The sequence below is a fragment of the Scyliorhinus torazame genome, unplaced genomic scaffold, assembly GCF_047496885.1.
Source record: "Scyliorhinus torazame isolate Kashiwa2021f unplaced genomic scaffold, sScyTor2.1 scaffold_166, whole genome shotgun sequence".
Classification (NCBI taxonomy): Eukaryota; Metazoa; Chordata; class Chondrichthyes; order Carcharhiniformes; family Scyliorhinidae; genus Scyliorhinus; species Scyliorhinus torazame.
The window spans coordinates 235,308-243,654 of NW_027307893.1; the positions used below are offsets into that span (position 1 = coordinate 235,308).

Genomic DNA, 8,347 nt, shown 5'->3' on the forward strand with positions numbered 1-8,347 from the left:
TGTTTAGATCGCTTTGATACCCCGGCCGTGACCAGTTTGTGAGTGTGGGATCGTGCTGTGTTCGCACGTTGCCGGGCTCCCTAATACTTGCACTGCAGCCATGAACTCACTTTAAACGTGAAATATTGAATGAAAGAGGGAGGTTGGGAGCGAGGGCGACTGGCAGAGAGATCTCGGGAAATGGAGGAAGGAAGGGGAAACTGAACAGGGAGAGGCCGGGGTGTGTGAGAGGCTCATGAGCGGTAGTGGAAAGAGACTAGATTCCGAGGAGAGTAAGGGTTGTCCTCCTCTGAAGTGGGCATGCTACTATAATCTTGCTGTACCAGAAATGCCTTCATTGCTACTGTAATCAATTCATTGACTGAAGGGCCTTTATTATCTGATGGTGTAATTTTAAACGTTGAAACATGACATGTCCAATGTGAGGGGGAATCTATTTCTAATGATACGGCATGAACTTGTCTGAGGAGATTTTGATCGAGCGCTCCCAAAGGCCTGGAATAAAAAATGGCTCTGATGGAAACTTGTTTAATTTGTCAATGAGAACAGGGCCTGTGTTATGGTGTAATTAATGCCACGTTTACATGTAAAAGCACAGGAACCAGAACTATTTTAAGTCACGTTATTGGGTTTGTGACTGTAGAATATTCTAGTGTATCTGTCTCTGTCTCTCTCTATGTATCTCTCTCTCTATCACCCTCAGTCTCGCCATCTTTCTCCCTCATCGAGAGAATTGTGTGGAAAGAGAGGGCGAGAGGGAGAGAGAGAGGGATATGCAGCATTGTGTGGACGAAATGAAGGTCAAATGTCCCTGCCTCTGTCATAATTCCAACTTTCGCTCTACATTCCCAGCCATTTCTTCCCATATTTGATCGTGTAATAAGTGTAAATGATAATGTCAGTGTACAATTGAGCGACGGAGTGAGGCTGGATAAGCTTGGGTTGTTTTCCTTGGTAAGAACTCTGACAACATCAGGCTGAAGTCCAACAGGTTCCAGCCGTGCTCTGACAGATGGTGATTCGAAACAAACCTGTTGGACTTTAACCTGGTGATGTAAGACTTCGTACTGTGCTCACCCCAGTCCAATGCCGACATCTCCACATCATGTTTACCTTGGGGCTGAGAAGACTGAGGGGGGAGGTGTATAAGATTATGAGGGACATAGACATGATGGATAGGAAGCAGTCTTTCCCCTCAGCTGAAGTGTCAATAACAAGGGGGCATCACTTTCAGGTGAAAGTGGCCTTGTGGAAAGAAATTTCACCCAGAGGGATGGGGAATCCGGGACAGTGGAATCCGGGCCTTAGGAAGAGGAATGAGGATGGAAACCTCCCAATCTTTCAAAAGTAGCTGGATGAGCACCTGAAGTATCGCTGCAGGCTTGATGGGCCGAAGGGCCTGTTCAGTACTGTGCAACTCTATGATTATTACATCAAAACATGAAAGGCTATGGTGGAGACATTTTCTGTGTAAATCCGTCTGTGTAAACGATGTTGAATCTGTCCGGTTGTGTTTTAAAATATATTTCATAAACTCTCAAGTCTAAAACACCTGTTTTCAAATCTGGCGGATAACACATTGCAGGGTATGTCTGTGGGATCCTGCTGTGCACGGTTGAAATACATATTTATTTATAGATTTATAGAATTTACAGTGCAGAAGGAGGCCATTCGGCCCATCGAGTCTGCACCGGCTCTTGGAAAGAGCACCCTACCCAAGCCCACACCACCCTATCCCCATAACCCAGTAACCCCACCCAACACTAAGGGCAAGTTTTGGACACTAAGGGCAATTTTGGACACTAAGGGCAATTTAGCATGGCCAATCCACCTAACCCGCACATCTTTGGACTGTGGGAGGAAACCGGAGCACCCGGAGGAAACCCACGCACACACGGGGAGAACGTGCAGACTCCACACAGACAGTGACCCAAGCCGGGAATCGAACCTGAGACCCTGGAGCTGTGAAGCAATTGCGCTACCCACTGTGCTACCGTGCTGCCCATATTGAAGTGGAGTAAGCGCGGGATGTTTCTTAGGAGAGAGGCACAGTTTCTGGGGTGATCTCCTGATAGGGCAGTTTCTGCGATCTTGCTCAGCACTGCCTCTAGAAACACCAATACATTGACTTCCAAATGTTTCGGCGTTCCGAATGTTAATCACTGATAAATATAAAAGATGGCCACAGCACACCCTTTCATTTATAATGATGAAATAAATGCTGGGAAGGGTGAGTTTTAAAAAGTCTGGCAAAGGAATGAACCCGGCTTTTTGCGGGGTTAAAGAGGTGAGTTTTACTACTTCTGGGGACAGAGGGAGTGGGATTCCAAACTCGGAATGCCCATGGCTTTCAGATGGTGGGGTGGAAGGATTATACAAGGTACTAGGATGGCGGAATGCAATGTGTCCGGTTCTCCATACCTGATATTATCACATTGCTGCCTGTGGGATCCGTCAATGACCGGCGGTCTTCCTTGAACTGTAACTAGTTACCACACAATTAAAAAAAACACAGCTCAGTGAGTGAAAAGTAATCGAGAGGGGGTGAGGAAATGGGGCTAAAATTAAAAGTGGAAAGGCTTGTCCTCAACCACAGAGAGGGATTTGTGTTTCGGACAGGGCGGTGACAGTTGGAGGATATAATAATATTTATTATTATAATAATATTTTACCCTCACCAACTAGGTTTACATTAACGCTGTGATAAAGTTACTGAGAAAATCCCCTAGTGGTCAAATTTCGGCGCCTGTCCGGGTACACGAAGGGAGAATTCGGAATGTCCAATTCACCAAACAATACCTCTTTGGGGACTTGTGGGAGGAAGCCAGAGCATCCGGAGGAAACCCACACAGACACGTTCAGAATGTGCAGACTCCGCACCCAAGGCGGAAATCGAACTTCTGACCCGAGCGCTGGGAAGCAACAGTGCTAACTACTGTCCGACCGTGGATGTGAAATGAAATGAAATGAAAATCGCTTATTGTCACAAGTAGGCTTGAATGAAGTTACTGTGAAGTTACTGGAGGTGAGGCCATAAATGTCCCTTCCTCTGTCAACCTGTTTCAAACTTTCTCTCTCTTCCAACAATTTCTTTCGATATGTGATTGTTAGGGCCTAATTCTGCTCGCATTACTTTTGGTCTCCAGTGTAGAGTCAGTGCCCAGTTCCCATTATCTGGAGAGAAATTCCCAGTCACAGAGGGGGAGGGTTGTGGAGAGTCAGACGAGAAGACGGTGAGGGACCAATTCACAGGAGGATAGGGTGCGGAGAGACAGAGGAGGAGATGGGAGAGACAGAGGGGAAGGGGTGGGTGGGAGTCAGAAGCGGAGAGGGTAGGGGAGAGTCAGAGGGGAAGAGGATATGGAAGAGTCAGAGGAGAGAGGCTAGGGGAGTGCCAGTGGGGGATAGTATAGGGAGAGTCAGGGGGGAAAGGGTTGGAAATGTCTGAGGGGAATGGGGTGGGTGGGAGTCAGAATTAACAAGGGTAGGGCAGAGTCAGAGGCGAATAGGATAGGGGGAAAGTCAAGGGAAAGCGTAGGGAAGAGTCAAAATGGGAGACGATAGGGGAGGCAGAGGACAAGGAGGTAGAGGGTCTCAGAGGGGGAGGGAGAGAGTCAGGGGGGGAGGCTGGGGGAAGTCAGGGGGGAGAAGGTAGGGGGGTCGGAGAAAGAGAGGGTAGGGGGAGTCAGAGTGAGAAGGGAGGGGTGTCAGCTCAGGAGAGGATGGGGGGAGTCAGAGTGGGAGAGATTGGGGGAGAGTCAAAGGGGCAGAGGGTAGGGGCAGTCAAAGGGGAAGGGAGAGTCAGAGGGTCGCATAGAGTTAAAGGGCCACAGCGTTTGGGCAGTCAAATAGTGAGAGGGTGGCGAAGAGTCAGACAGGGAGAGGATGGGGTGTCAGAGGGGGAGAGTCAGAGAGGGATAGGGGAGGGCGAGGCAGAGTGGTCCAATCAGAAGTTTGCTTGGCAAGGAAACACGGCGGACACGTCGCTGGAGGGCATCCCAGTTTAATCTTGAAATCCATAGTCCAGGATCTCCCAAAGCCTTACTCTGGGATAGGCATGCTCCAAATCATGTCGACAGTGGATGGATTCGAGTCAGATGTGTGACAGACCGCGGAACAGTGTCTGCGGGAAAGCGTCCGCACGGAAAAAAACGAGAGGGAGAATGTGCAAACTCCACACGGACAGTGACCCAGAGCCGGGATCGAACCGGGGACTTCGGCGCCGTGAGGCAGCAGTGCTAACCCACCGTGCTGCCCTCTGCATGTTTAGCTTCATTGAGGTGTGGCAAGATGCCCACCTCTCTGGATTACATTTTGTAATGTCTGCCATTTCAACTCAAACCTTTTTAATCGTCATTTCATTGGTTGTTATGCCCTAGTGAGGAGTGGCATCTCTACTTGTTGTCACCCTAAATTGTTATTCCAGTGAGTGATTGGTTTCACCTCTACTGCCGAGTTGAACATGAAGTGGCAGATTTCCATTGGCTCCCCCTTTTTATTGTGATGGGCCAATTGGCACCTCTGGTCAATGACCTGACCTGTGCCCACAGTCACTGATGAATGCTGGCATTTATCGGTCATTTAATTAACATCGTGCTTGAAGCCGGATTCCTTTAGTCACTTTGAGCAATTAAAGTTACTTCTCAGTATTACAGTTTGGATGTTTCCTCACGGTTTTCCCACCATGAAAATGCACTTTCCATAAGGAGACTCTGATCTGTTACACACGCCCTCACACGTGCCATGTATTAGTTTGCATGACCACAGTTAACAAGTGACCGGTACAACAATGAATGCGGCCCCGCAGGTCAGCTGCTCTTTATACTTCCTGTAAGGGGAGGAGCCATGGGCGAGCCCGTACATGCCCCGACAAATCCCCCTGTGGGTGAAGCCGTACAATGGCCCATAGGTGGAGCCCACAGGGTTAAACACGTAACGTAACGCGATACAGCAGTAAACTGATATCACAGTGCACTGGTGAATTAACGGTAGTTCCATTCACCACATTCACCCCCTGTTTAAAAAATGAAGTCCGGCGGGGGTGACGGGTTTACAGATTCAGTCGGTCCGGTGCCCGGATCGTACGTTGCGACAGCCGAAGCACTGGTGTTGCAGCCGTTTCGGGTGGCTGTGGAGCTGGGCACGGAGCAGGCACAGGCGTGGACTCCGGGAGCGGCTCTTCCGGAGCTTCATTCCTGTGGACCGGTGCGGTTAGGTGGATTGGCCGGGAGTGCAGGAGGTGAAAGAGGCCGGTATTCTGGCCTTTGTGTCCCTGGTAGCCCGGCGGAGGATCTTGCTATTGTGGAAAGACACGAAGCCCCCCAGTGTGGAAGCCTGGATAAATGACATGGCAGGGTTTATCAAGTTGGAGAGGATAAAGTTTGCCTTGAGAGGGTCAGTGCAGGGGTTCTCCAGGCGGTGGCAACCGTTCCTAGACTATCTCGCGGAGCGTTAGATGGAGCAGCAGCAGCAACCCAGGGAGAGGTGGGGGTCTCTTTCGGGGGGGGGGGGGGGGGTATATGGGTGTGCGGGGGGGGTGGTTTCCGAGGGGCACTTGAAAAAGGAAAAACATAAACATATGGGAAAGTCAATCTGTGCGGGAGGAACCCACTGTACAAGTTCTGTATTATGTTGGATTGATATGTTTCTGTCTTGTTCTGGTACTTTTCTTTTCAGTTTTTTTGTTACGGGGGGGGGCGGTTTGAATGGTTGAAAATTGTTGTTGAAAAATTCTGAATAAACATATTTTTTTTAAAAAGGTTAGGTGGATTGGCCGTGCGAAATTGTCCCAAAAGGTTAGGAGGGGTTATTGAGTTACGGGGATAGGGTGGAAGTGAGGGCTTAAGTGGTTTGGTGCAGACTCGATGGGCCGAATGGCCTCCTTCTGCACTGTATATTCTATGTTCTAACGTTGAAATAAAAATTGGTAATGCTGGGTAAACAGCAGGCCTGGTGCCAGCTGTGGAGGGAAGAAATAGAGCTCATGTGACCCTTCCACAGAACTTTTCATTTCATAGAAATTACAGCGCAGAAGGAGGCCATTCGGCCCATCGAGTCTGCATCGGCTCTTGGAAAGAGCACCCTATCCAAGGTCAACACCTCCACCCTATCCCCAAAACCCAGTAACCCCACCCAACACTAAGGGCAATTTTGGACACTAAGGGCAATTGATCACGGCCAATCCACCTAACCTGCACATCTTTGGACTGTGGGAGGAAACCGGAGCACCCGGAGGAAACCCACGCAGACACGGGGAGGACGTGCAGACTCCGCACAGACAGTGACCCAAGCCGGAATCGAACCTGGGACCCTGGAGCTGTGTAGCAATTGTGCTATACACAATGCTACCGTGCTGAAGAGGGATAGAAATGTAATAATTACAGAGGTGGGTGGGGCAGAATGGAAGGCCAGAGCTAAGGAGAGATTGACAAAGATGTCATGGTCATGAGACAAGTGGGGTGCCATCGAGGACGGGGGTGGGGGGGTGGGGGGTGGGGGGGGGGGTGGGGGGGTGTTAATAGCGGCATAAAGGTGAGAGATATCAGAATGTGTTAATCGGAGAACAGAGGTCAGTGCTCAGTGGGAGCACTGTGGGGGAGGGCTGGGGTTGTACTGGGACCAGCAAAGGGAACCAAGGAAACAAAACAAAAAGGTATTTTGAAAAGTTGGAAGAGATCTCTGTGAATGCCGGACACGCACCATCCTCATGAGGGAAAAGGCCTGCAAAGTAATGGAGTAAAGAAATCAGTCTGAAGAAGGACATGAAATAAACATTCCAGAATGGAGGTGCAGGAAACAGGCAAAGTAGAAATAAAGAGAAAATAACTTGGTCGAATTCTGAATTCAAAGAGAAAATGCTGGAAACACACAGCAGACACAAAGGGGACAAAACCACCCCCACTCCGCAGTGTCCCTATACGTCCATTCCTCCTTCCTGAAGCTGACAGGACTGCCAAATACATCCCGAACACTCCTATTTTTAATAGCACAGCACGAGTGGTTAGAATCTGCAATGCACGCCTGAGAGTTTCAACAATAAGAAGTCTGACAACACCAGGTTAAAGTCCAACAGGTCTGTTTCAAATCACTTGCTTCCGGAGCGCTGCTCCTTCCAAACCTGTTGGACTTTAACCTGGTGTTGTCAGACTCCTTACTGTGCCCACCCCAGTCCAACGCCGGCACCTCCACATCCTGAGAGTTCCAAGCCTGCCTTTCAAAAGGGGAATTATCTGAAGGGGAAATGTTCGCGGGGCTCTGGGAGAAGGCAGGGCGAGTGGCAGCAGCCGAGTTCCTTCCCCCTGCTGCTGCCCATTCAAGGGTTTTCCCCAAAGCTGGCCTGCGACAGTGACGTGCGTGTGGATCGGCACCGCCCGCGCCCATCTGATTGGTGGCCCACTCCTCATCTACATAGGTGTCACGCGGTCCGGCTGAAAAAGGGGGAAAGAGGCCGGTTCTGTAAATGTGAATCTCCTGTTCCGATGGGAAAGGCCAGCAGCAATAAGCCTAGAGGGAAAGTCTCAGTGTTGACATCGGAAAGGCTTTGAATGCTGTCAGTCTGCTGTAAAAGAGGGAAGGCATATGGCACTTGGGCAACTCCAGAGCCCTGGGCATCGCTTCTCGGCCTTTTGGCTCAGATCAAGTGTAGTTTCTGTTCTTTTCAGTTTAATATCTGGAACGTCCCTTATCGGGGACCATATATTAAATTGATTTTTACAGCAGGGAGATGGACCTGGGGCTTGCTCTGTCCACTCCACGCATCAACCTGATATTGCAGTATCTCCAGGAATGGTGCACACCCCCGTTTATGGGGAATTTCCAAGTCAAAAATCAGATTGCACACACAAAGCTGCCCTTTATCTCTTTTTTCTTTCATCCTATTCACTCACAAAACAAAATTACTGCCCATTCTCCACATCCCACACACTCAATGCACCGCACTGCATCACCACTCTTTCTCAGCTTTGACAGAGAGTCAGCGGACTCAAAACCTCTTTCCTCTCCCGACAGATGCTGCCAGACTTGATCAGATTTTACAGCATTTTCTCCTTCCTTTCTGCCTTGCCACTTTGCTTCGCACAACACCTCCTGCTGCCCAGCCAAAGTGCTCTTGTATCTAAGCCAGCTCCGAGGCAGCGGAGGAACTCAAGACAAGGCCTCCCCGTACAGGGACCACGTCGCCGCCTGCCGCTCAGATCCCGTGTCGGTACGCAGGCTCTTGAACGCCTGCGACCAGTTTGAACTGGCCAAGGTAATCCGCGGCAAGGGCGAGGCCATGTTCTTTGGTAACTGGGCCGACCGGCCCTTTGTCCCCTTTACCGTCAGGTCAGAATACCTGAAGGTGCTGGGG

General features: G+C 49.9%; 1 non-coding gene across 1 annotated transcript; it reads left to right on the forward strand.

The window, feature by feature from the left end:
* The first annotated feature begins 7,609 nt into the window (after positions 1 to 7,609).
* Positions 7,610 to 7,799, forward strand: LOC140405638 (U2 spliceosomal RNA). Its single transcript, XR_011938725.1, has one exon. It is a non-coding gene; the product is annotated as a U2 spliceosomal RNA (small nuclear RNA).
* The last annotated feature ends 548 nt before the right edge of the window (positions 7,800 to 8,347 follow it).